The sequence below is a fragment of the Erinaceus europaeus genome, chromosome X (assembly GCF_950295315.1).
Source record: "Erinaceus europaeus chromosome X, mEriEur2.1, whole genome shotgun sequence".
NCBI lineage: Eukaryota > Metazoa > Chordata > Mammalia > Eulipotyphla > Erinaceidae > Erinaceus > Erinaceus europaeus.
The window spans coordinates 66,932,698-66,960,448 of NC_080185.1; positions in this window are offsets into that span (position 1 = coordinate 66,932,698).

A 27,751-nucleotide genomic window follows, 5' to 3' on the forward strand; every position below is an offset into this window, starting at 1 on the left:
CATTTTGATGATATTTATTCTTCCAATCCATGAGCATGGAATATCTTTCCATTTCTTGGTATCAGTTTCTATTTCCTTGAGTAGCGACTCACAGTTTTCAGTATATAATTCTTTCACTTCTTTGGTCAACTTTATTCCTAGGTATTTGATTGATTTTGCTGAAACAGTAAATGGGAGTGATTTCTGGATGTCTTCTTCTTCCGATTTAGTGTTTGCATAAAGAAATGCCACTGATTTTTGTACATTGATTTTGTAGCCTGATACCTTGCTATATTGCCTAATAACTTTCAGTAATTTTCTGCTGGATTCTTTGGGTCTTTCTATGTATACTATCATATCATCTGCAAATAGTGAGAGCTTGACTTCTTCCCTTCCAATCTGTATTGCTTTGATTTCTTTCTCTTGCCTGATTGCTATGGCAAGAACTTCCAATACTATGTTGAAGAGTAACAGTGACAGTGGACAGCCCTATCTAGTCCCTGATCTGAGGGGGAATGCTTTCATCTTCTGTCCATTGAGTATGATGTTGGCTGTAGGTTTGCTATATATAGACTCCACTATCTTGAGGAATTTCCCATCTATTCCCATTTTTTGTAAAGTTTTGATCATGAATGGGTGTTGGATTTTGTCAAAGGCTTTCTCTGCATCTATTGAGATAATCATGTGGTTTTTGGCTTTGCTTTTATTGATGTGGTGAATGACATTGATTGACTTATGGATGTTGAACCAGCATTGCATTCCTGGGATGAATCCCACTTGGTTGTGATCAACAATCTTTTTGATATGTTGCTGTATCCGGTTGGCCAAGATCTTGTTTAATATTTTGGCATCAATGTTCATCAGAGATATTGGTATGTAGTTTTCCTTTTTTGTTCTGTCCCTATCAGCTTTTGGTTTCAGGGTGAAGTTGGCTTCATAGAAGGTGGAAGGGAGTATTCCTGTTTCTTCAATCTTATGGAATAGCTTAAGAAGTATGGGTATTAACTGTTTCCTGAAAGTTTTGTAGAATTCGTTTGTGAAGCCATCTGGTCCAAGACTTTTGTTGTTGGGGAGATTCTTAATTATGGTTTCAATTTCTTTGTCTGTGATTGGTGCATTTAGATTTTGTAGTTCTTCTTGGTTCAGTTTTGGAAGGGCATATGTTTCTAGGAATTGTTCCATTTCTTCCAGATTCTCTAGCTTGGTGGCATATAGTTCTTTATAGAAGTTTCACAGGATTCTCTGGATTTCTGTGGTGTCAGTTGTGATATCTCCTCCATCGTTTACAATTCTATTAATTTGAGTCTTCTCTCTTTTTTGTTCGGTGAGTCTGGCTAGGGGGTTGTCAATTTTGTTTAATCTTTCAAAGAACCAACATTTGGCTTCATTGATCTTTTGTATGGTTCTTTTATTTTCGATGTTGTTCATTTATGCCCTAACTTTAGTGATCTGTCCTTCTGGTTGCTTTAGGGTTCCTTTGTTCCTCTTCCTCTAAGTCCTTGAGGTATGCAGTAAGGTCGTTCATTTGAGCTTCTTCCTGTTGTTTAATATGTGATTTTATGGCTATAAGTTTCCCTCTCAGTACTGCTTTAGCTGTGTCCCAAATGTTTTGATAGGTTGTGTCTTCATTTTCATTTGTTTCCAGGAACATTTGAATTTCCTGTTTGAGTGAGTCTCTGACCCAGTGGTTCTTAAGGAGTATGTTGTTTAGTTTCCAAATTCTGTGACTTTTAATAATTTTCTGTTTGTTGTTAAATGTTAGTTTTACTCCACTGTGGTCTGAGAAGATACTTGGGATGATTTCAATGCTCTTGAAGTTATTGATGCTGTCTTTATGGCCTAACATGTGGTCTATCCTTGTGTATGTGTTATGTGGATTTGAAAATAAGGTGTATTCCAGTTTTTTGGGGTAGAGGAGTCTGAAAATGTCCAAGAGGTCTAGTCTGTCAATCTCTTTATTCAATTCTCTTGTATCTTTATTGGTTCTCTGCTTTGTTGATCTGTCTAAGTGTGAGAGTGGGTTATTGAAGTCTCCCACTATTATTGTATTACTATTGATGTATTTTTGAAATTCTTTCAGTAGATGCTTAATGTATTTAGGTGGATTTTTCCTGTTTTTATGATTTACCACTATGGGTGAGGTTGCTTTGAATTCATTTATTTATTTATAGAGCATTTCTCAATTCTGACTTCTGTTGATATAGAGGATTGAACCTAAGACCTTTAAGGAGTCAGACATGAAAGTCTCTTGCATAAACATTATGAAATCTGCCTAGTTGTTATGTTTCATTCTATGTGAGTCATTCTAATATTTTAGGTAAGGTTGAGATGTGATGAATTAATTCAGGTATTGCTTATCTGAAAACACTTTATGTCTTCTTCAAATCTGATTGATAATGTAGCAAGATAAAATATTCTGGGATGAAGGTCTACATCATTCAGAACTTTGAATATACATGCATTGTTAGTCATTTTTATATTTCAGAGTTTCTATTGAGAAATCATTGAACAGCTTTATAAGATATCTTTTATAAGTATCTCTCTTCCTCTCTGTGGCAGCCTTCAGAATAATCTCTTTGTCCTTGAATTTTGCTATTTTATCTCTTACATATCTTAGTAAACTTGGGTTTTAATTTATTTTTCTTAATATTATAAAGCTGATAATAAGGGGAAATGAATTTAAAAAGGAAAGTTGCTAAATATGTAAAAACAAAAACACTATGTAGTATACCAAGACACACCTCTTCCTCCCCCCCCCCTTAAAATGTAGAAATTGAATGTTGGAGGAGTCACTTTATTAGTTTCAACATTACCAAATCAAGAAGGTGCAAGAAAGAGGACACTCTGAATTCTGGGCTCTAATTTTTAGAGATTTTAATTACTTCAATGACACTGAAACAAAATAATATATTGTATTCAGAGGTAAGGAACAAGTATCTAGTAGATGGGTTTTGACAAATAACTATAATTAAAACCACTATAGTTATAGATATGGATATTCATTAAATTTAAACTGAATGATTAATTTCTTAAGTTAACTCAATTTAATTTCTTAAAACTCTTTTATAAAATGTGAGAGAAATGTTTATGTCATTTTGAAAAGGTGGCTTTAATAGTTTTATGAAGGATGCATAACTCATTACTGGAAAAGGGCTCTAGTGTCAGAAAAAAAGAATTGAGAACCTGAACTGAAGCAATGTTAGCTGTAAAGGAAAACAGGTCAGAGAATATAGAGTATACAAAAAGTCACTTTAAAGAGTAGAATTAATATATTATGTTGATTATTCTTATCTAAGTGATAAAAGAATAGAGAAGTCCATTAAAATTTCCAATTTCTAACTTGAATCACTATTAGAGTACTTTATAACATATAGAGACTAATACAAGAAAAGTAAGACAGAATATCCATTTTTATTAGTCAATTACCAGTATATTCCATAATTATAATATTTCATGGGTATAATTTCACACCCACACTTGGCATGGATAAGTCACAGATTTTTGTGACTACCTTGACCTTATCCCTACTCTGTCATAACCCCCATAGTTCTCACAAAATCAAGAGACAGTTTGGCTTCTTCCTCTCTTCCTTATTTTCCTTCTTTCTCTCTTTCCTTTTTATTTTCTTTTTTTTGCAAGTTCATTTCCTTTATGAACTAAGACAACTTTGTATAAGGATATGGTGGGTTGTCATTTCAATATTCTAAGTTTTAGTTGGCCATAGAAAATCCAGGTGAATATATATATTTCATTAGACCCTTGGGGATATAGGCTTACCTCTCAAGATTTTTTAATAGATAAAATTTTATAAGAAGGTGGCATTGCTTAAGGAAAGCATGTGAAATGCAAAATACGACCCTGCATAGTTTAAATGAAAGGTTCTGTGATGGGTCAAGAACTCTGACATAACATCTTTTTTTTTAATTTTATTTATTTATATTTCCTTTGGTTGCCCTTGCTGTCTTTTTATTGTTGTTGTAGTTATTATTGTTGTTCTTATTGATGTTGTCATTGTTAGATCGGACAGAGAGAAATGGAGAGAGGAGGAGAAGACAGAGACGGGGAGAGAAAGACAGACACCTGCAGACCTGCTTCACCGCCTGTAAAGGGACTCCCTGCAGGTGGGGACGGGGGGCTCGAACCGGGATCCTTACACAGGTCTTTGCACTTTACGCCACGTGCGCTTAACTCACTGTGCTACCGCCGACTCCTGACATAACATCTTTTATGTGACACATATTTTGTGACGTGCTTTACATATGCCATCTTGACCAGAACTTTCATTCTTGGAAATATCTTTGATAACTTATTCTATTTACCTAATAGCTATTGACCTTTCCAATCTATCTACTTCCTCTTGAGTTATACTTGGCAGGTGACAGGATTCTCTGAATGTACCCGTTCCATCAATTTCATCTAAGTTGTCCAAGTGGCTTTTTATCTCCCAGTCTTTGGTTCTAATTTCATCTATCTCATTCATAATTGTTCTTTTAGTTTTCTCTTTTATTTTGTGAGTCCAGCCAGTGTTTTATTTATTTATTTATTTATTTATCCTTATAAACAGCCCGTTATTGGTTTCAGTAACCTCTTTTTATTTTATTTATTTATTCCCTTTTGTTGCCCTTGTTGTTTTATTGTTGCAGTTATTATTGTTGTTGTCGTCATTGTTGGATAGGACAGAGAGAAACGGAGAGAGGAGGGGAAGACAGAGAGAGGGAGAGAAAGATAGACACCTGCAGACCTGCTTCACCGCCTATGAAGCGACTCCCCTGCAGGTGGGGAGCCGGGGTTCGAACCAGGATCCCTATGCTGGTCCTCGTGCTTTGCGCCACCTGCGCTTAACCCGCTGCGCTACAGCCCAACTCCCAGCCTCTTTTTATCTTTGTATTAATGAATCCATACTGATATACAAAATTATAATATAACAGAGGTACAACTACACACCACTCCCACCACCAGAGTTCCATGTCCCCACTCCCTCCATTGAAAAACTGCAGTAGCTCTCACAAGGTCACAGAAATGAGCTTACTATCACTTCTATATTCATATATAGATATAGATGATATAGATATAGATATATATATAGAGAGATAGATATATATTCCCATCCTTTCCATGGTCCTGCCCTCTCTTGACTGTCAAACCACATCCACTGCCACTTCCAAATAGTCCTTTGATCTTCCTCTTTTCTCTCTGGTTCTCCATAGATCCCTATGGCCATTCTCCCCCAACACCTCTCCCCTACTTTCTGTGGGCATGGATCAGAATTATTTGAAGGTGCAGAAGTTGTGAATTCTAGCCTCTATAATTTCTTCCCTGTTGAACATGGACATCAACAGGTTGATCTACAACACAAGCCTGTCTTTACCTTTCCCTAGCAGGCCATGTCTCTGGAGAGGTGAGGTCATCTGTCCAAGCAAGTAAGGAAGGAACATTAGTAGCATCTGCAGCTTGGTGGCTGTAAGGTGATAAGACAGAAAGCAAGGGAGTAGGGTTGTAGCGCAGTGGGTTAAGCGCGAGTGGTGCAAAGCACAAGGGCTGGTGTAAGGATCCCGGTTAGAGCCCTGGCTCCTCACCTGCAGGGGAGTTGCTTCACAAGCAGTGAAGCAGGTCTGCAGGTGTATGTCTTTCTCTACCCCTCTCTGTCTTCCCCTCCTCTCTCCATTTCTCTCTGTCCTATCCAACAATGACTACAACAATAAAACAAAAAGGGCAACAAAAGTGAATAAAATAAATATTTTTTCTTAAAGACAGAAAGCAAGACAATAATAAAATTAAACAGTAAAAAGGAATTAAAAAGTAGGAATAGGGCAGATGAAAATGGGGATCTTAGGGTAGAGAGAAGCCAGGAAGTCTATTTTAAGGATGTTCCTAGGGCCGATGACTTTAGTAAATTTTGCTTGAGCTTGATAGCTATCATTAGTTTCAATAGTTTATATTGTCATTATACATAGTACTGGAAATCCTAGTATCAATTACATTTTGAACAATCTAAACAACTTAATATTTCCTGTCTATAAAAATTTCATGACACACCTATGGACATCTAATCTTTGACAAAGGGGCCCAGACTATTAAATGGGGAAAGAAGAGTCTCTTCAACAAATGGTGTTGGAAACAATGGGTTGAAACATGCAGAAGAATGAAACTGAACCACTGTATTTCACCAAATACAAAAATAAATTCCAAGTGCATCAAGGACTTGGATGTTATACCACAAACTATGAGCTACTTAGAGGAAAATATTGGCAGAACTCTTTTCCGCATAAATTTTAAAGACATCTTCAATGAAAGAATCCAATTACAAAGAAGACTAAGGCAAGCATAAGCCTATGGGACTACATCAAATTAAAAAGCTTCTACACAGCTAAAGAAACAACTACCCAAACCAAGAGACCCTTCACAGAATGGAAGAAGGTCTTAACATGCCAAACATCAGACAAGAGTTTAATAACAAACATATATAAAGAGCTTGCCAAACTCAACAACAAGACAACAAATAACCCCATCCAAAAATTGGGGGAAGACATGGACAGAATATTCACCACAGAAGAGATCCAAAAGGCTGAGAAACACATGGAAAAATACTCCAAGTCTTTGTCAGAGAAATGCAAATAAGAACAACAGTGAAATACCAATTCACTCCTGTGAGAATGTCATACATCAGAAAAGGTAACAGCAGCAAATGCTGGGGAGGTTGTGGGGTCAAAGGAACCCTCCTACATTGCTGGTCGGAATGTAAATTGGTTCAGCCTCTGTGGAGAACAGCCTGGAGAACTCTCAGAAGGCTAGAAATGGACCTACCCTATGATCCTGCAATTCCTCTCCTAGGGATATATCCTAAGGAACTCAACACATCCATCCAAAAAGATCTGTGTACACATATGTTCTTGGCAGCACAATTTATAATAGCCAAAACCTGGAAGCAACCCAGGTGTCCAACAACAGATGAGTGGATGAGCAACTTGTGGTATATATACACAATGGAATACTACTCAGCTGTAAAAAATGGTGACTTCACGGTTTTCAGCCAATGACCTTGAAAAATTCATGTTAAGTGAAATAAGCCAGAAATGGAAGGATGAATATGGTATGATCTCACTTTCAGGCAGAAGTTGAAAAACAAGATCAGAAAAAAAAAAAAGTAGAATCTGAAATTGAATTGGAGTATCACACCAAAGTAAAAGATTCTGGGGTGGGTGGGTAGGGAGAATACAGGTCCAAGAAGAATGGAAAAGGACCTAGTGGGGATTGTATTGTTATATGGGAAACTGGGGAACGTTATGAATGTACAAACTATTGTATTTACTGTTGAATGTAAAACATTAATTCCCCAATGAAATAAAAAATAGATAAATACAATAATAAAAATTATAAAAAATTTCATGACTTGTCACTGCTAAATATCACCACTTGACTCAGTCTATACTAACACAGATTATAAAATAAGGGCAAATATTGGTTAGAATAGTTATGTTACTAGTTGAGTTCAGAAATGTGATTTATGTAAGAAAAACAATGTAAAACTTCTAATATTCTCTCACCTTCATTTTTTATTTATGCCTTCTTTTCTCTTACTCTTCAGTTCTTCACAACTACTGGTAGTCTGAAGACAACTTTCATGAATTTCAGTATTTCTGCTATCTGCTCTTCATTTTCATGTATTACTGTGCTAGAATCACCAAAGGTGGTAAAAATTTGTATACATTAATTTTTATTTTGTCCTTATCAAAATATTAATCACTATTCCTCAAAAATTCTAATGAGATGAATTATTATAGAGGTACCAATCTCCCCAATGGTGTATACCTTACCTTTATCCCTATCCCATGGTGCTTTTTTTCTGTATATCTGTGATTCTAAGAATAGGGCTTTGATAAATAATAATTAATGTCACCCTTTATTATTTGACAATGGTACTTATATTTATTCAAGATGTTCTCCCAGTTTTTCATTACTCATAGTGATAATTAATGTTTTTTTTCTGCTGTATACTCAACAATTACTATTTTTAGAGAAATAAAGAAATTTGGTAATTAGATTCAGACTTCTTTTTTTTCCTTTTTTTAATTTAAGAAAGGATTAATTAACAAAACAATAGGGTAGGAGGGGTACAATTCCACACAATTCCTACCACCCAATCTCCATTTCCCACCCCCTCCCCTGATAGCTTTCCCATTCTTTATCCCTCTGGGAGCATGGACCCAGGGTCATTGAGGGTTGCAGAAGGTAGAAGGTCTGGCTTCTGTAATTGCTTCCCCGCTGAACATGGGCATTGACTGGTCGGTCCATACTCCCAGTCTGCCTCTATCTTTCCCTAGTAGGGTGGACCTGTGGGGAAGCGAAGCTCCAGGACACATTGGTGGGGTCTTCAGTCTAGGGAAGCCTGGCCGGCATCCTGATGACATCTGGAATCTGGTGACTGAAAAAAGAGTTAACATACGAAGCCAAACAAGTTGTTGAGCAATCATGGACCCAAAGCTTGGAATAGTGGAGAGGAAGTGTTGGGGGGGGGGGTACTCACTGAAAACTCTAGTGTACTTCTGCTTTCAGGTATATATTTTGCACTAGTTTACAGATACGTGTGAACATATGCTCTCTCTCACAGAGACTGGTGTATATCTAGGTTTTGGGACTTTGTTAGAAATTGAACCACCTGAGATGAAATTAGAGTATACTATAAAAGGAAAGGTCTCACCCGAGTAATGAAGCTGAAGGGTTGTCATTCCACATGTGAAGTCTCTGGACACAGTCTGAAGTGAAGCATGTTGAGGTGGCAATCGTTGTGTTGATTAGGTTGTGATCGGCAGATGCAATATTATTAGATATGGATTGGGAGAGGCATATGGGAAAGTGGGCCCTATCCAATGGTTCCTGGGGGAAGTAGAGGCTCTATAGTGGAGATGTGAGGTTCCTGCTGTCTTAGGGTTCAAAAAGACAATTGATAGTTAATGTTATCATCACATTATTTGGTAATTGGGTTAACTTTGCAAAGTCCTTTTGTTAGGGTTTGCTGTACAGTACCCAGTATGTACCCAGTATATACCCAGTATATAGCTGTGCTATTGGTTGCTTCTGATCTACTTGGTCTAGGCTTTTGAGAGAGTCTGCATATCAATTACGCAGCCTATATATTGAAAAGATTCAGTTTGTGTTTTGAAAAACTTCGAGACATACAATTAATTTTCCCCCTTTCGTATTAATTAGTGATTTATATGACTACATTTTACTAGGAGTGTACATAAACACCATTCCCACCACCAAAAGACTGTGACCCATCCCTCCCACCCACTCCCACCCCCCACTGTCCCAGGAAGCTGCATGTCTACCCCTCACCATAGGGTTTTTACTTTGGTGCAGATTCAGACTTCTAATGGAAATGCGAAAGTATTGAAGTCGCAAATAAATGTTATAGTAATTACTGACTTCTTTTTAATATGTAATTCTCAATTGTTGGCTTCCTAGAAGTAAACAAATTTCTTATAGAACCTAGTTAAAATTAGAATGCTAAAATTTGGGGGTTGAAAAAAAGTAGATCTCTGTTGGTCAGCTCACATATTACATTTTCCATCATAAAGAACAACTATTTTCAGTCACTTGTTTTCCTTTATTGGGGGGGATTAATGGTTTATAGTAATAGTAAAATACTGTAGTTTATACATGTATAACATTTCTCAGTTTTCCACATAACAGTTCAACCCACTTCAGTCATTTTAAAATAACTGTTCAACATGAATTTCACATTTCTAATTATCTCAATATTGTTACCAAAGCAATGCTCTATAATAAAAATGTATTAAAGTTTTGTTTTTATATGATTTAGGATGGAGTTCAAAATTCAAATTACAAACAGGATGTAACAGAAAAATTTCACTGTACTTAAGCTTGGTGAGCACACATTTCCATTCTGAAAACTAACATAATTCTCAGTGGTGGTAAAGATTCAAATCAGATCACATCATAGAAAAGTCATTTTTTTATTTTCTGTGCTGGTTTCCAGCTACCCATGTTACGTCATCAGACAATTTGGTGAAAGTAATACACACACGCGCGTGCGCACACACACACACACACACACACACAATTATAGGACTTGGTAGGCTATGGAATGGTATTTCAAAACTACATGTATATATCATTGAAACCATATAGACAGAAGTTAATGATTCACATTACTATTCTTTTTTATTTCCAGAGACTATTGGAAGGGTTCACAGTATACTCTTTAACACAGCCTTTCATCTCCCTTGATTGGTATCTTGGAAATATATCAGGACTCCAGTGTCTTTTTATTTTGTCTCTATTCCTCCTTCCTCAGAGTCCTTGCTTTGGCAAAGTACACCACACCCAATTCAAGTTTTACCTTATGTCCTCTTTTATTGTCCTTTACAATTAAGTTCTGCCTGCAAGTGATGTTATTTAGTATTGGTCTTTCTCTTTCTGGCTTATGCCTTTCAACATGATTCTTTCCAGTTATGACCACAATATTGAAAAGGAGTTGACGTCATTATTTTAAACATCTGCATAGTATATATACATATATACATTATATACATTATATATATATGTATATATATATCACAATTCTCTTAGTCATTTATCTGTTGTTGGGCATCTGAGTTACTTCAAATTTCAGGCTATTAAAAACTGTGCTGCTATAAAAATTGGTGTGTGTAGGTCTTCTCAGATAAGTGCTGTTGTTTTCTGTGGGTAAATTTCTAGGAGAGGGACTGCTTGTTCATATGGTAGATTCATCTCTTGAGTTCTGATAAATCTCCAGGGTATTTTACATAGGGGTTGGACCAATTTCTATTCCCACTAGCAATATAGGAGAGAGGCAGTGGAGGGAAATGGAATTTCTGTTCCTCATATTAATAAAGCTTTACAGTTCTATAGCACCACCTTCATATATGCCTTAACTCTGAAGTGTTGACAAATAGCTGGAGGGATTCGTTTAGAGAACAACATGATAACCATCAGTCTGGGGAGGGGGTTGAGTAAAGACATGTTTCTTGTCTTCAGAGAAATATTTTAAGTCTTTTGCAATTGGCTCATACCAGGAATAAAACATACTTCTACATCTTATCATTTAATGGAAAGGTTAGCTTTCTACGAATTTTGAATCATACCTGTGTCCTAGGAACTCTAAACAGTCTACAGGCATAGTCTTCAGAGACATGGAAAAAGTTGCAAGGATTTGAAAATGGCTATGAATTCTACATTTTGACAGTGCTTAAAATTGATACTTTTTCTTGAAAAGTATAAATTTCAAAGGAGAAAAATGAATGTTGAAAAAAACGTAATTCTATGTTAGAGATTTTAATGAAAAGAATTGGAAGTGCTTAAGAGGATTTAGTGTTATGAGACCTGATAAAAACATTGTTTTAAGTGACATGTAATTAGGTAAGTACAAAAATGTAATACAAGGCAGTCAAAACACTGTGTGCAGCCTGTGTATTTTATTAATATATTTTAAAATCACTTTTGAAGGGATGAACAAATAGTTTTCTTCCATATGAGTGATCTCTTCAACACTGGCATTTGTATCTGATTGAAACTTGGAGCAAACTTATTCTGTTCAGTAACTGTTCTTTATCTGAAGGAGCAGAGGACAGAAAGTTGTGATGAGACCATGGGCCTAGAAAAGAACTCTCATTGTGTTCTACTTCTCCCTGAACTGTGTTGTACAGTATAGTTTAAGACCTCATAATTCTGAAACTGTAGCTGTTATCTCAGAAAGGGGAACATGACTTATGCCTCTATGTAGCTTGAATGAATCACAGGGCCCTATGTAGCCCTATATGTGAATAGAATTGCTGCATTTCAAAGAATGACAAAATTTAGGAAGCTCAAGCTGGCTCACAAGATTTAGACATTTATTTTTATAGAATACTTTAAAATATTTTGATATATACTCCCATATTTTAAAATATTCTTTGCATAACAAATACTCAAAATCTTCCCTACTTTCTGTCATATTCTATGTTCTTCAATTGCCATCATGGTCTGTCTTTTACTTCTTCCTTACATGCCCTATGGCAAACACTCTAGCCTGCTAAGTAGAAGTTATTTTCAGTATATCTCTTCCCACTCACAGTCCCATTTGCTAGCCCTTGAGAAGCATTTATAAACCAATACCTTTAATACCTACCCTTGACAAATGTGGCCAATTTCATTACTCTAATAATTAGATCCTGTAAGAAACTGTCAAGAAAGGGCCAGGTGGGGCCACATCTGGCAGTATACATACTATAATGCACTAGTGCCCAGGTTCAAACACCTGAACCCCACTTTAGGGGGGATGCTTCACAAGTGGTGAAGCAGTGCAGTAGACTTTCTCTTTCAGTCTCCATCTGACCCTCTAAAATTTATCTCTCTATTTAAAATATGAATAAAGAAATTAATAAAAAAGAAATTGTCATAAAATATATCCCCATTGTATATTTTTATTTATTTAAGAAAGGAGACATTAACAAAACCATAGAATAAGAGGGGTACAATTCCGCACAATTCCCATAACCCAATCTCCACATCCCACCCCTCCCCTGATAGCCTTCCCATTCTCTATCTCTCTGGGAGTATGGATCCAGGGTCGTTGTGGGTTGCAGAGGGTGGAAGGTCTGGCTTCTGTAATTGCTTCCCCACTGAACATGGGCGTTGACTGGTCAATCCATACTCCCAGTCTGCCTCTCGCTTTCCCTAGTAGGGTGGGGCTCTGAGGAAGTGGAGCTCCAGTACACATTGATGGGGTCGTCTGTCCAGGGAAGTCTGGTAAGCATCTTGCTGGCATCTGGAACCTGGTGACTGAAAAGAGAGTTAACATACAAAGCCAAACAAATTGTTGAACAATCATGGACCTAAAGACTGTAATAGTGCAGATGAAGTGTTGGGGGTATTCCCTGAATGCTCTTGTGTACTGCTTTCAGGTATATATTTTTCCCCTAGTTTATGGGCATGGGAGAACCTATGCTCTAACTCAGGGAACGTGGACTATATCTAGGTTTGGGGATTTTATTGGGGAGTGGAACACCTGGAATGGAATTAGAGAATACTATGAAAGGAAAGATCTCACCCAAGTGATGAAGCTGAAGGGTTGTTATTCCACACCTGAAGTCTCTGGTCACAGTCTGAAGTGAAGCATGCTGGGGTAGCACTCCTTGTGTTGATTAGGTTGCAATCCGAGGATGCAATATTATTTGATTTGAATTGAGAGCAGCATGCAGAAAAGTGGGCCCCACCCTAAAGTTCCAGGACTGGGGAAAATATAGACTCTATAGTGGAAATGTGAGGTTCCTGTTGTCTTAGGGTTCAAGAAGACAATGGATAGTTATTGTTATCATCACATTATTTGGTGATTGGGTTAACTTTGGAAAGTCCCTTTGATAGGGTTTGGGGTATAGTACCCAGCATCTTGTACATAGCTGTGCTATCGGTTGCTTCTGTTCTCCCTGGTCTAGGCTTTTGGAAGAGAACATATCAAAGACAGCCTACGTATTAAAAAGACTCAGTCTGTGTTTTAAGAAGTTCTAGACATATCATCAGTTTTTTGCCTCTCATATTAATAAATAGTGGTTTATATAATGTTTATACTTTAATAAGATTGTACATAAACACCACTCCCACCACCAAAAGACTGTGTCCCATCCCCACCACCACCCCTACCCCCCCTCCGCCGTGCCAGGAAGCCCAATGGCCACCCTCCCCTTCACCACAGTGTTTTTACATTGGTGCCCTGTTCTCAATTTAATCAGATCCTTCTTTTAGTTTCCCTTTCTGTTCTTCTTTCTCAACTTCTGTTGATGAGTGGGGACATCCCATACTTATCTTTATCTTTCTGACTTGGCTCACTTAACATAATTCCTTCTAGCTCTGTTCAAGATGGGTCAGATAAAGTGGGTTCATTGTTCTTAATAGTTGCATTGTATTCCATTGTGTATATGTACCACAGCTTTCTCAGCCACTCATCTGCTGTTGGGTACCTGGGTTCCTTCCAGGTTTTAGTTATTATGAATTGTGCTGCTATGAACATAGATGTACAGACATATTTTTGGTTGGGCATTATGGAATCCTTGGGGTATATCCCCAGGAGAGGAATTACTGGGTCATATAGAAGGTCTATGTCTAGCCTTGTGAGAGTTCTCCAGACTGATCTCCACAGAGGCTGGACCAATTTACGTTCCCACCAGCAGTGTATAAGGGTTCCTCTGTCCCCACAGCCTCTCCAACATTTGTTGCTGCTTCCCCATTGTATTTTAAACTTCCCAAACTACCTAGAAAATTCAACAGCCATTTTTGGGGGGGTTACTGTTATTATTTTTAAATATTTATTTATTTTCCCTTTTGTTGCCCTTCTTTATTGTTGTTGTAATTACTGTTGTTGTTAGTGATGCCGTCGTTGTTAGATACGAGAGAAACAGAGAGAAGAGAGGAAGACAGAGGGAGAAGAGAAAGACACCTGCAGACCTGCTTCATTGCCTGTGAAGCTACTCCCCTGAAGGTGGGGAGCAGGGGGCTCTAACTGGGATCCTTACACCAGTAACCCACTATGCTACCCCCCGACTCCCCATTTTAGGCTTTTAAAACTATTTGCTGGTTTGAAAATATAGAAATTTTACTTATTCTTTATCCAGGAGTTACTTCTTCCAGATCTTCATTTTTCCCCGGCCATATCAGCAAGCAATGTTGAAACAGGATTAGAAGACTTCTCAGAGGATTGGCCATGGAGTAACAGCAGGTAGATGTGATTCCCCCAAAACATCAATAATTGACAACTATTTAACATAGCAAACCTCATCAAACTACAACTGAAACATCTGTAGAAGCAATGAAATCTCAAGTGGGTGCTTAAGCATAGTCAGGGGGTAGGAAGGGTCACAGAATTAAAGCTGGAAACATGAAAGTGGAGAGTGCAGGCAGCTATCACCATCATTTTTTCTCTATACAGCAGCTGGGAGAGAGGCAGACCTCTGGGTTTTTAACCCATGATCTCAGGGGAGTCCAGTCTTCAAACATAATTGCAGTGTGCAAAGGTCACTTAGAATTCAATAAAGGCTCAGATAGCAAGCATATGAATTAGATTAAAGCATTCAGAGGAAATAATACCTGGGTTGGAAGATATAATGAACTGACCCTATTAATTTAAAGATGATGGTCAAGAAAGGTTTAGAAGTAATGAAGCAACACTTTGTAAAATAGCAGATTCTATCAAAAGGTCTAATGTAAGATTAATAAGAATTCTTGAGGAAGAATACAGAGTGAAGGGAACAGAGCATCATATTCAAAGATATTATAGCAGAAAAATTTCCTCATGTGGGTAATCCTCAGGACATATGAATGCAGGAAGCAGAGATAACACCTAATTCCTGATTGCAAAATGACCAACACCAAGAGATATCAATGTAAAACTCTAAAAACTCAATGCCAGAAAAATATCACAGGATCCAAGGGAAAGGAAATAAGTGGCACACAAATATCAATAATATCCCTAAATGTGAATGGCCTAAATTTACCTAACAAAGGACTCAGAGTAGCCAAATGGATTAAGGAACAAAATCTGTCTATTCTGTGAATCGAGGAAACTTGCATCTAAAGATTAGACAATTTGTAGGATATTGTTAAAAGAAAAAGAGCGTGACACAAGGAAATGGAAAAAAATTCCTTGCTAATGATTTTGAAGAATAAACATCATGAAAATAGATATATTTCCACAAGCAATCTACAGATTCAATGCAGTCCCTATTAAAATGCCAGTGACATATTTTAAGAAAATTGAATTGGGTGTGGGGTGACACATGTGGTTGAGTACACATGATATCAAAGAAATTGAACAATTTATCCAGAAATACAATCTTGAATGTTTAAGAGCACTTCTTAAGTAAAATGAGAAAAACAGAGTTATCATGATTTCTGACTTCATTTTACACTATGTAGCAGTGAAATCATTGATTTGAATGAATAAATGTACCTCCATCTTCATAGAAATATTATTCACATTAACCAAAATATGGAAACAACATAAATCCCCTCCAACAGATGAATAAATAAAAAAAAATTATGGGAGACTTCCAGGAGGCATGGTTTATGGAATAGTTGCAATCAGATTGGTGCTCTCCCCAAAACAACAATTAATACAGCAAGAAACTGAATTGGACATATAATCTACAGCTGAAAGATCTACAGCTTCAGGTAGGTGCTCATGCAAGGTTGGGGAATAAGGGACACAGGCTGAATGGCCAACATACTCAAACCAGAGCTCCAAGAGGGAAGCACAGTGCTGAGCCAAGCCGTTTTTGACAGTGAGTATGTTATCAGACCCAGAAGAAAAGAAAAGGGACTGTAAAAACTCTCAGTCTTTGACTCAGCTTATTATGAGAACCCTCCAAGAACATAAGCAAGAATTGAAAGAGCATTTTATTTTAGAAATAAGGCACACAAAATAAGAAATCAGAACAGAATTTGATAAGAAGCTATAAAGTTTGAAAGAAGAACTTTAATCAGAATTCACTAAGCAGTTAAGAAGCATGAAAGAAAACTTTCAAACAGAACTACAAAGACTGAAAGACACCTTTAGTGCAGTTCAAACACAGGCAAAAGGCTTAGGAAGTAGACTCTCACATGCTGAAGAAAAAATTTCCAATCTATAAAATACAATTAGCCTACTCTTTCGATTCAAATATGAGGAAGCGGAAAGATTTAGAAGGAATGAAGCTACTGTAAAATTGCAGACTCCATCAAAAGGTCAAATGTAAAAGTGATAGGAGCATCTGAGGATGAAGACTGGGTCAAAGGACCACAGAGACAATTTTCAGAGAAATTTTAGCTGGTTCTTTGAAGGGGTAAATAAAATAGATAAACCACTAGCTACACACACTAAAAGAAAAAGAAAGAAGAATAGATCAGGAAAAAAATGGGACAATTATGTATAAATGTAGACAGATAGTTGTAGAGATGATGGCTGGCCTATGTTGTGGCTTTCAGTGGGGTGACTGAAGATTCAGAACCCTGGTGGTGGGAATGGAGTTGATTCATACCTCTGTTCACGTATAATTTTATGAACCAATATTAAATCACTAATAAAATACAAAAAATAATTTAACTAGTATTGACTTAATTATTTGAATGAAAATTTAATTAACTTTCAATTAAAGTAAATTTAGTTATTGAATTTAAAATATAAAGTTATGGGAAATACACTCAATGAAGTACTACTCAGAAATGTGTATATATATACATATATATATATATGCTATTGTTTTCTTTGGAATATAATAAATCAAATTGGAGTAATTTATGCTTAGTGAAGTAAGAAAGGAGGAGAAGGGCAATTACCAGATGATTTCACTCATAATTGGAATCCAGAGAATTGAACACATGAACTTGAAAAAATAATTCAATTCATATCTAACACTATGATGATGGTTATTGTTGGCTGCTAGTAGGAAGTGAGGCATAGTTCTTTGTTTGTGGGAGTGATGTTATCTTATACTCATAAATCTATTTATTTAAAATTATAAATACACTTATAAATAAATATACTTATAAATCTATTATAAATTATTATTAATTCACTAGGTCAGGAAAATATTAATACTTTTATAAGCAGACCCAGAAAAAAAAAAGTTACCTACAACTTCAGGTCTAATAGAACAAAAGCATTTGGTAATGTCAGTGTCTTAGACATTGTTTTTAATAGATATCTTAAAATTGCATAAAGCATGGTAAGGGTGAGTATGTTATAGGTAATTCTAATTACTGGGTCATCAAATTAAAATAAGCTCCTAAATAATTTTGTTATAATAAGTAACTATTGTCATTTAAGCTTCTTATAAGACTACAAAGAATGTTTCCTCTTCTTTTTAAAATTCACATTCCTCCTTGTCATGGAACCTGATTGTATGCCTTTATGTCTCTTCTCCTGATCCCTTACCCTTTTATATTGACTTTGTCTCAACAAAATCACTGGACTAGTGTCACCATGCGAAATCAAGCTGCTAGTACCTCTTTGCTGAAAATTGTTTAGAAAGTTGCCAATCTTGAGTTGTCATCCTCCCAACATCTTTTGCCCAGTAATATCTTTGCTAATACAAGGGACTATCCAATTTCATTTGGGTATGCACATTTCCAAAGATCTTAACAATCCTATATATAGACTAAGCTCTATAGTACTTTGTACATGTATTCAGTCTTATAAATTTGGGCAGTTCTATACTTTAAACTAAAAGTCATTAATAGTCCTATTTAATTCAATTTAGTAAGCTTGGCAACCTAGTAGAATGGTCTAAAGAAGGCACCATACATTTTTCAATCAAGTATTTATTACTTAACCATACACATTTCCTTCCCCTGTCACTACATACTTCATTCACACTAGCTATTCAGCTAATTATACAAGAGATAATAAATAAGATTTACTCTTCTTTGAATCTTTTTTGGCATGTCACCACTTTCCAATATTTAGAAGAAACACTATATAATTAGCCAAGAGATACTCTCTCTCTCTCCATATATATATGACAATCATTGTTCCTAACATAGCCTTCATTATAATTATCAAACAAGTAAATGCTAAATTCTTGAGATTAACTTAGACCTCGCTAAAATATGAGGCCTGTGACCGCTTCAGTTCAAGTCTAGATTCTGAAAATCTAATACCAACTGGGATATAACATATAACATCCAGGTTCTGAACAGTTGGGAGAAAGTTTCAACTTTTCAGACAAATAAAGGAGTACAAAACCTGGAAAGAAACAAGAGACCGGCTTTCTTAAAAATGGTCATCGCAGGATGCAGAACCATGGTTTAGTTAATGTTTCCTTGTTAAAAACAACAAAAAAAAATTTTTAAAAAGGAACCTGAGTTCAAGCGTCCAGTTCTTATATGCAGGAGAAAAGCTTCATAAGCAGTGAAGCAGTCATACAAGTGTGTCTTTTTCACTCTCTGACTCTCCCTTCCCTGTCAATTTCTCCCTGCCTCTGTCTGAAACAAGCAAACAAATAAATATTGTTAAAAGGAAAAAAATGGTCATTGCACCAATACCAGACCACCTGTCCATCTTAACTGGGGAAACTTTGAATTCCTAAACCTAGACCTCGAATGGATCCCTTCCTTTACTTACATTAGTAAGTCAGGAATATCCTCATTATTCCTTTTTGTTAGCCTCTTCGGGTCAAACTAGTAACGGTAAGGATTGTCCCACTTACTGGGTCATTCTACTTGGCCACTCAAGGAAAACTGGTCATGTAATGTGTGTAGCCAAAGAATTCTCCCCATCTGTAACCATGGACTGTGACATCACACTGACAGAAACCCAGAGGTTATAAAAACTGCTATTTCAGATCTCCTGAGTGAGATCAATGTTGTAAACCTTTAGTTGTACTCATGTATATTTTAGTTTCAGAGCCACTCTCTGAACTAACTAGCTTTCAAATTCTATTTTTCATTCTGAAACTATCCTCCCAAATAACATTTCTAGTTCACCTTTATATAAGCTATTAAACTTAAAGATTAGTAAAACCCTGGGTTCCTAGGAGCATACCTAAAATAGACATCCTAGCTTCTTTCTATCATAGGATCTTTATTCTTTTTTTTTTAAAAAAAAAGATTTAATAATGATCGGCAAGATGATAGGATAAGAGAGCTACAATTCTGCACTCACAATTCCCACACCACCAGAGTTCTGCATCTCATCTTTCTATTGGAAGTTTTCCTATTTGTTATCCCTCCAGAAGTATGGACCCAGGTATTATTGGGTGCATAAGGTGAAAAATCTGGCTTCTATAACCGTACTTCTTCTTATTGGACTCATTCCTATTATTTTGTCTGTTTTTTTCCTTCTTTTTTTTATTTAAGAAATGATAAATTAACAAAACCATAGGGTAAGAGGGATACAACTCCACACAATTCCCACCACCCAGTCTCCATATTCCACCCCCTTTCCTGATAGCTTTCCCACTCTCTATCCCTCTGGGAGCGTGGACCCAAGGTCGTTGTGGGTTCCAGAAGGTGGAAGGTCTGACTTCTGTAATTGCTTCCCCGCTGAACATGGGCGTTGACTGGTCAGTCCATACTCCCAGTCTGCCTCTCGCTTTCCCTAGTAGGGTGGGTCTCTGGGGAAGCGGAGCTCCAGGACACATTGGTGGGGTCTTCAGTCTAGGGAAGCCTGGCCGGCATCCTGATGACATGTGGAACCTGGTGACTGAAAAGAGAGTTAACATACAAAGCCAAACAAATTGTTGAGCAATCATGGACCCAAAGGTTGGAATAGTGGAGAGGAAGTGTTAGAGGGGTGCTCACTGCAAACTCTAGTGTACTTCTGCTTTCAGGTATATATTTTGCAGTAGTTTATGGATACTTGTGAACATACACTCTCTCTCACAGAAACTGGTGTATATCTAGGTTTTGGGACTTTGTTAGAAAGTGAACCACCCGAGATGGAATTAGAGTATATTATGAAAGGAAAGGTCTCACCTGAGTAATGAAGCTGAAGGGTTGTCATTCCACACGTGAAGTCTCTGGACACAGTCTGAAGTGAAGCATGTTGAGGTGGCAATCGTTGTGTTGATTAGGTTGTGATCGGCAGATGCAATATTATTTGATATGGATTGGGAGAGGCATACGGGAAAATGGGCCCTAACCAAGGGTTCCAGAACTGGGGGATGTAGAGGCTCTATAGTGGAGATGTGAGGTTCCTGCTGTCTTAGGGTTCAAAAAGACAATTGATAGTTAATGTTATCATCACATTATTTGGTAATTGGCTTAACTTTGAAAAATCCTTTTGTTAGGGTTTGCTGTATAGCACCCAGTATTTTGTAGATAGCTGTGCCATTGGTTGCTTCTGATCTACTTGGTCTAGGCTTTTGAGAGAGTCTGCATATCAAATACGCAGCCTATATATTAAAAAAGAGCCCCGTGTCAGTGGGAAAGGAGTGGGCTAAAAGCACAAGTAAAGGGATACACTCTCTTCATGCAAGTCTTGCTGGAATCTGAAAAGAGTGCCATTATAGATGATCTACTCTTTGATCCTGAACTGTTGATAGCCCAGAGGCAACCAGACTGGCCATTGAGTTGATTCCTGAAACAGATAGCCACACATAACTCAGACTTATATCTCTGCTCACTCACCACTGAAACAGGGACTAGCAAAGAAAGGTACTTTAGAAAAGTGGAAAAGCTTCATCTGACCAAGCATTTAACTCCCACCATTGGTTGTGTACATTCATATTGACTTTTTTTTCCTTTCTTTTTCTTTGGTTGCTTTGTGTGTTTCTAGTTAGTTTCTTCATCTCCCTTTTAGAATATATACCTGTTCTGTTAGTCCGCTTATTCCTTCTCTGTCTGTACTCCTTTGCTGGTGCTCACGTGGAGTGGCTCCAACCAGGAGGCAAGCTACTGGCCTTCCGCTACTGGTTCTAGTGACCACATATAAAGAAGGAAGCACCAGGAGAGATCCCTGTATGAATCTCTGTTTATTTAGGGTAAAACACAAGGCTTTATAGCAAATAGAACAAAAGGACATTTTTCACATATGTCAGAAATTACAGGTTTCTTAAAGATCAGCTTGCCCCTATAGTGGGGAGGGGTAGGAATGACAAGAATTAATGTGATACCAAAAGTTCAGAACAATTAGTCGCCATGATTTTGGCATGTTAATTATCCAAAGGTATTAAGAAAAACATAGTGGCTAAACCAGTAGAGTGAGATGAAACAGAGAGAGACAAGGCTTGATGTAAATCATAGATATCAAAGAAAAGCAAGAAATAGATGTGGGGGCCTCACTGCCAAGTCACTGGCAAGGGTGTATGATAGAGTGTGCTCTCCTATATGATCAAAAAGGTGAACTTATAGTGAATGTGTGAACTTTGAATGAACTTTGAGTGAACCCTCAAGCAGGCAGCCATTTGGTCTGCTAGCAGGGGGAACTAAGTGTGAGAGGCTTGTAGGCTTTCTGTGGGCTTGAGAGACTAACAAGGGGAAACTGAGTCATGGAAGACTTTTCCCTCTTAGCTCATCCCTATACAGGAGAGACCAATAAGTGGGGTGTCTTTCCAGACCTCCATCCAAGGATGGGAGAGCTCCCCTAAGCTCTCCCAAGCTTTCACATAGTCCCACACTCCTTTCACTGAAGTAGTTGAGTTTTGATTTTAGTTTCTTATTTTCTCTTTTCTTTACCTTTCGTGTGTGTGTGTGTTGCGGTGTGTATGTGTGTGTGTGTGTGTGTGTGTGCTGTAAGTCTGTTTTTTTGTTCAATAAATTTTTCCCCTCATACTAATTAAATAGTGATTTATATGACTACAAATTAATAGGAGTGTACATAAACACCATTCCCACCACCAAAAAACTGTGTCCCATCCCACCCCACTCCCACAAGCCCCCCTGACCCCCTGTGCCTCATGAAGAGGAACATCCACCCTCACCCTCAACCCAGGGTTTATACTTTTGTGCCCTACTCCAAATTGGAGCAGGACTATAAATTTTTTGTTTAGCATATCAGACTGTCAGTGCTATAATAAACATTAACTTGTCTCTGAGAATTATGTCCCTTATTCTTAATTATACATGAACTAAGAAAACAATGACAAACAAATGAAGAATCAATACACACACACATTCCAATCCTATGAAGAATAAGAAAATGTTATTTGACCATTTTCTAACTTCCACATTGATAGAAAGTTCCAGTGGCATAAAGAAATCAAAAATCATTGTTACATAAACTACATTAATGGAATTATAATTTTGTGCATATTTTACCATTTGTCATGCTTGGCATAGTTCATTCAATGACATAACATTTGTTTTCCTTGTACATTATTATGAGATTTTAGAAAGCAGACATTAAATAGTTTTGGTATATGCATATACAAATACCACTAAAACATGAGTGGGTACAGTATAAATCTTTGCAGCCAAACCTTTTTTCTTTTTCCCAAATAGAAAGATTGATATAGGGAGACATACAGAGGGGTAAAGAAACCATAGCACCAAAGTTTTCTTCAATGTGGTAAGGACCAGAATCAAAGCTGAGTCACACAAATGGCAAAGAAGCACACTATTTAAGTTAGCTATTTTGCCATTTTCTGAGTAATCCTTTTTGTTGATTATCCATTGCCTTTTTATAATGATTTTTTTTTCAGGCAGGCCTCCTCCATGGTCTGAAATGTACAATTTATGTTCTGTTTGACTCCTATAAGAACTTGCTTCCCATTTTCTTGAGAAGACATAGGGACATTTGTTTTTATATCTTTTGTCCTCTTGACATCAAAATATCAATTACATTTCCCCAACTACTACACAACCTCAATAAAATCTTCCCCTCCCCTTTTGTTATTATCTGACCTTTGTTTTTAATCTCACATTTTCACTAAAATCTTGCTCTATTTCTTAGACCAAGTGTCATAAACTCAAAATTCAAGATTAGTTCTCAAACTTACTTTGTTTGATCTATGTAGCTTTCTTTAATCCTTTTAAGTAGGAACATATACTCTTGCCTTTCTCTCTCCCATATGTTTCTATTTAATTATAACCATGGGCTTCAATTATTTAGTTATCTGTCTAGACACTGAAAGTGTTTGAGCTCCAGACTCCTGCTTTATATGTTCAGGCTTTTCCACAAATTTCTTTCCTGCTGTCTATATTCTAAGATTCTCCATGTCCAGAAAATAAAGACTGTCTCTTCTCTGAACCTTACCATCCCCTGGAGCTACTATCTGGTTCACATACTTCTCTGTACCATGTTGTCCTTTCTTTCTGGCATACTATTTCATCATCTCAATTATCCTAATTCTGTACACGCATCCATATACCAAGAATTGAACACTAAAAGTGATATTAACAAATACACATATTTTATAAACATGGCTCATATATATATCAACTTTGAATAATAATTTAACCCTTGAGATTCTATTTTTTCTCTGCTAATTGTCTAGGTTGATTTTTTGAAGTAAAGAAATAATAATAGATTATATAATTTAATATCTGTTTTATATAGTTATCACCATTTTGTAAGAATAAAACAGACATTTAGTGAATTAAGTAGCTTTCTTATGTTTACATAGTGAGAAAGTGTTTGAATTACAGAATATATATATATATATATATATATATATATATATATATATCTCACAAGAACATGTCTGAGTATTTCTTTTAAACCTTGTGTATGAATACATATTGATTTTGTAACTAAATTAGTCTAGTGTAGAAATAAATTAGCATAATTCCTAACACTTTCAGTCTCCTAATGTCATTATAATTCTATCTCAGTATAAAACCCACTAGTTTGCACATACTTTAACAGTCATGTCTATATCTTCTCTCATCTTTATGATGGTCACATAATTTATTTTATCTTCTCTTCTGAGGTAAAGAAAGGCCAAAGCACAACATTTATCATATATTCTGATGAGTTCATGCATGTAAAGCACATGATCTGCCAATTAACTCACCAGTGGTTTCTAAGGGCAAACAGACATGAGAAATAATATGTTTTTTTTTTTCCCTGAGTACAGCTTCTCACAGTTCCAGTAGAGGACTTACCAACTTAGAGCAGTACTTTTAAGCTTTAACCATAGAGGCATGAAATTTAATTTGCCTTTGTCTCTCTTTCACTACATTCTTCACATTATAGGTGATAAGAAAATTACAGCTGTCTAAAGAAACCTAAATTACCTTAATTATGAGCACCAGTAAGGACACAAAACTTACCAATGAAGCTGCTATGCTCACATAAAGCTTCATTAACTTAAAAAGTCAACCTTGCTTTGCAATCTCTTATTTTTTTAACTATCTACACTTATGGACATAGAGAGCAAAAATGAGGGGCCAGGTGGTGGTGCACCTACTTGAGTGTGTGTGGTACAATGCAAAAGGACCCAAGTTTAAGCCCCTGGTCCCCACCTGCAAGGGGAAAGCTTCATGAGTTGTGAAGTAGGGTGCAGTTGTATCTCTGCCTCTTTCTCTCTATCATGCCTTCTCCTCTAGATTTCTGGTTGTCTCAATCAAATAAATAAATAAAGATATTAATTAAAAGAGAGAGAGAGAGAGAAGGAGAAGGAGAGAGAGAGAAATGACTTTCAGATAAAAATGAAACAGGTAACTCAAACAAGCCTTTAAGTATTCTTTTTTTCTTTTTTGAATTTTTATTTATAAAATGAAAACACTGACAAGACCATAGGATAAGAGGTGGTACAATTCCACACAGTTCCCACCACCAGAAATCCAAATCTCATCACCTTCCCTGATAGCTTTCCTTTTCTTTCACCCTCTGGGAGTATGAAGCCAGGGTCATTATGGGATACAGAATGTGGAATGTCTGGGTTCTGTAATTGCTTCTGCTGAACATGGGCATTGACAGGTCGAACCATACTGCTATATGACTTACATTATATCTTCCCCTTAAAGGATATTTTTACTCACCTTCTATTTTAAGAGGATAGAAAAATTTAATAATTATTTTTATCCTAGTTACTTATTTCCAGTCTTAAAAAAAAAAGGCTAACATCCAGTCAGTTCCCAGACTAACCAAGCTTAGTGGTTGACTTTAACAGGAAGTCTTCAAAATCTCTAAACATGTGGTAAAAAGAGGGTACTTATCAATTGTTTCTATTGCTATTTATTCTTATAAACTATTCATGTTTTATATAAATCCTGATCTTTTGTGTTACAAGGAACTGCTCTAGATTTCTGGCTCTCTGTTTAATGAAGTTCTTTCATTAGGTTCTGAATGTATTCTAAATTCTCTTTCAGTATATTTGTAACATTTCAAGAGATTCTTGACCACCTGGTTGCCTTGATTTTACCACCTGGGCATTTATTCTTCACCAGACATATTTCAGACACTTATTTCCAAATACTATGAGTGATGCAAAATGTAGTATCTATTTAGGATTCACTCTCAATTTTGTCTCAATTATTCAAGAAATCTTGATTCTTCCACTGTATATGAAATAACAATAGGATCATCACATAGAAGAGAAGAAGACACAAATATTAAAAGTCATTACCTTAAGGAAGAAATTAATGGTAACGGAGCAGAAAAAAGAAGGTGACTGGGAAGCAGTTGCTAGCATAAAAATACTGGCTACCTAGAAGTAATTAGAGAAATGAAAGCTAAAATAGATAAACTGAAGAAAGAAGCTGAGGGAAGGGAAAGCAGACTAACAGAAGCAGAAAACAGAATTAGTCAGACAGAGGATAAGTTAGAGAAAATTAAGAAAGAGGTAAAAGATCTCAAAAAGAGATTGAGAGGCACTGAAAACAAGAACCGAGACATATGGGATGATCTCAAAAGAAGTAACATTCCTATTATTGGTCTGCCAGAGGAAGAAAGAGAGGAAGGGGAAGCAAACAATCTAGAGGAAATAATAGAAGTAAACTTCCCAGACCTGAATAACAGAAAGGACATCAAGATTCAAGAGGCCCAGAGAGTTCAACACAGAATCAACCCAGACCTGAAGACACCAAGACACATCATAGTCACAATGAGAAAGAGTAAGGATAAAGAAAGGATCCTAAAGGCTGCAAGAGAGAAACAAAAAGTCACATACAGGGAAAAACCCATAAGATTATCTGAAAACTTCTTCACTCAAACTCTAAAAGCCAGAAGAGAATGGCAAGGTATCTATCAAGCCCTGAATGAAAAAGGGTTTCAATCAAGGATGATATATGCTGCTAGACTTTCATTCAAACTAGATGGAAGGATCAAAACTTTCTTAGACAAACAATAGTTAAAGGAGGCAACCATCACCAAACCAGCCCTGAAAGAGGTTCCAAAAGACCTCTTATACACAAGAACATCACTATAATACTTGCAATATATCAGAGCAAACAAATTTTTTTGAACAATGGCACTACAAAACATTAAATCCATAATATCAGTAAATGACAATGGCTTAAACTCGCCCATCAAAAGGCACAGAGTGGGGGGATGGATCAGAAAACATAACCCAACCATATGCTGCTTGCAAGAATCCCATCTGTCACAACAAGATAAAAACAGACTTAAAGTGAAAGGATGGAAAACTATCATACAGGCTAACGGACCACAAAAAAGGCAGGAACAGCCATTCTCATCTCAGACACAATAGATTTTAAATTAAATAAAGTAATAAAAGATAGGCAAGGACATTACATAATGATTAGAGGATCAATCAGCCAAGAAGACTTAACAATTATTAACATCTATGCACCCAATGAGGATCCATCTAAATACATCCTTCTAGACTTTCATTCAAACTAGATGGAGGGATCAAAACCTTCTTAGACAAACAACAGTTAAAGGAGGCAACCATCACCAAACCGGCCCTGAAAGAGGTTCTAAAAGACCTCTTATAAACAAGACCATCACTATAATACTTGCAATACATAAGTGCAAATAAAAAATGTTGAATAATGGCACTAAAATATATTAAATACACAATATCATTAAATGTCAATGGTTTAAACTCACTCATCAAAATGCACAGAATGGTAGAATGGATAAAAAACATAACCCAACCATATGCTGATTGCAAGAATCCCATCTAAACCAACAAGAAAAACACAGATTTAAAGTGAAAGGATGGAAAACTATCATACAGGCTAATGGACCACAAAAAAAGGCAGAAACAGCCCTTCTCATCTCTGACACAATAGATTTTAAATTAAATAAAGTAACAAAAGATAGGCAAGGACATTACATAATGATTAGAGGATCAATCAAGCAAGAAGACTTAACAATTATTGACATCTATGCACCAATGAGGGACCATTTAAATACATCAAGGACCTACTG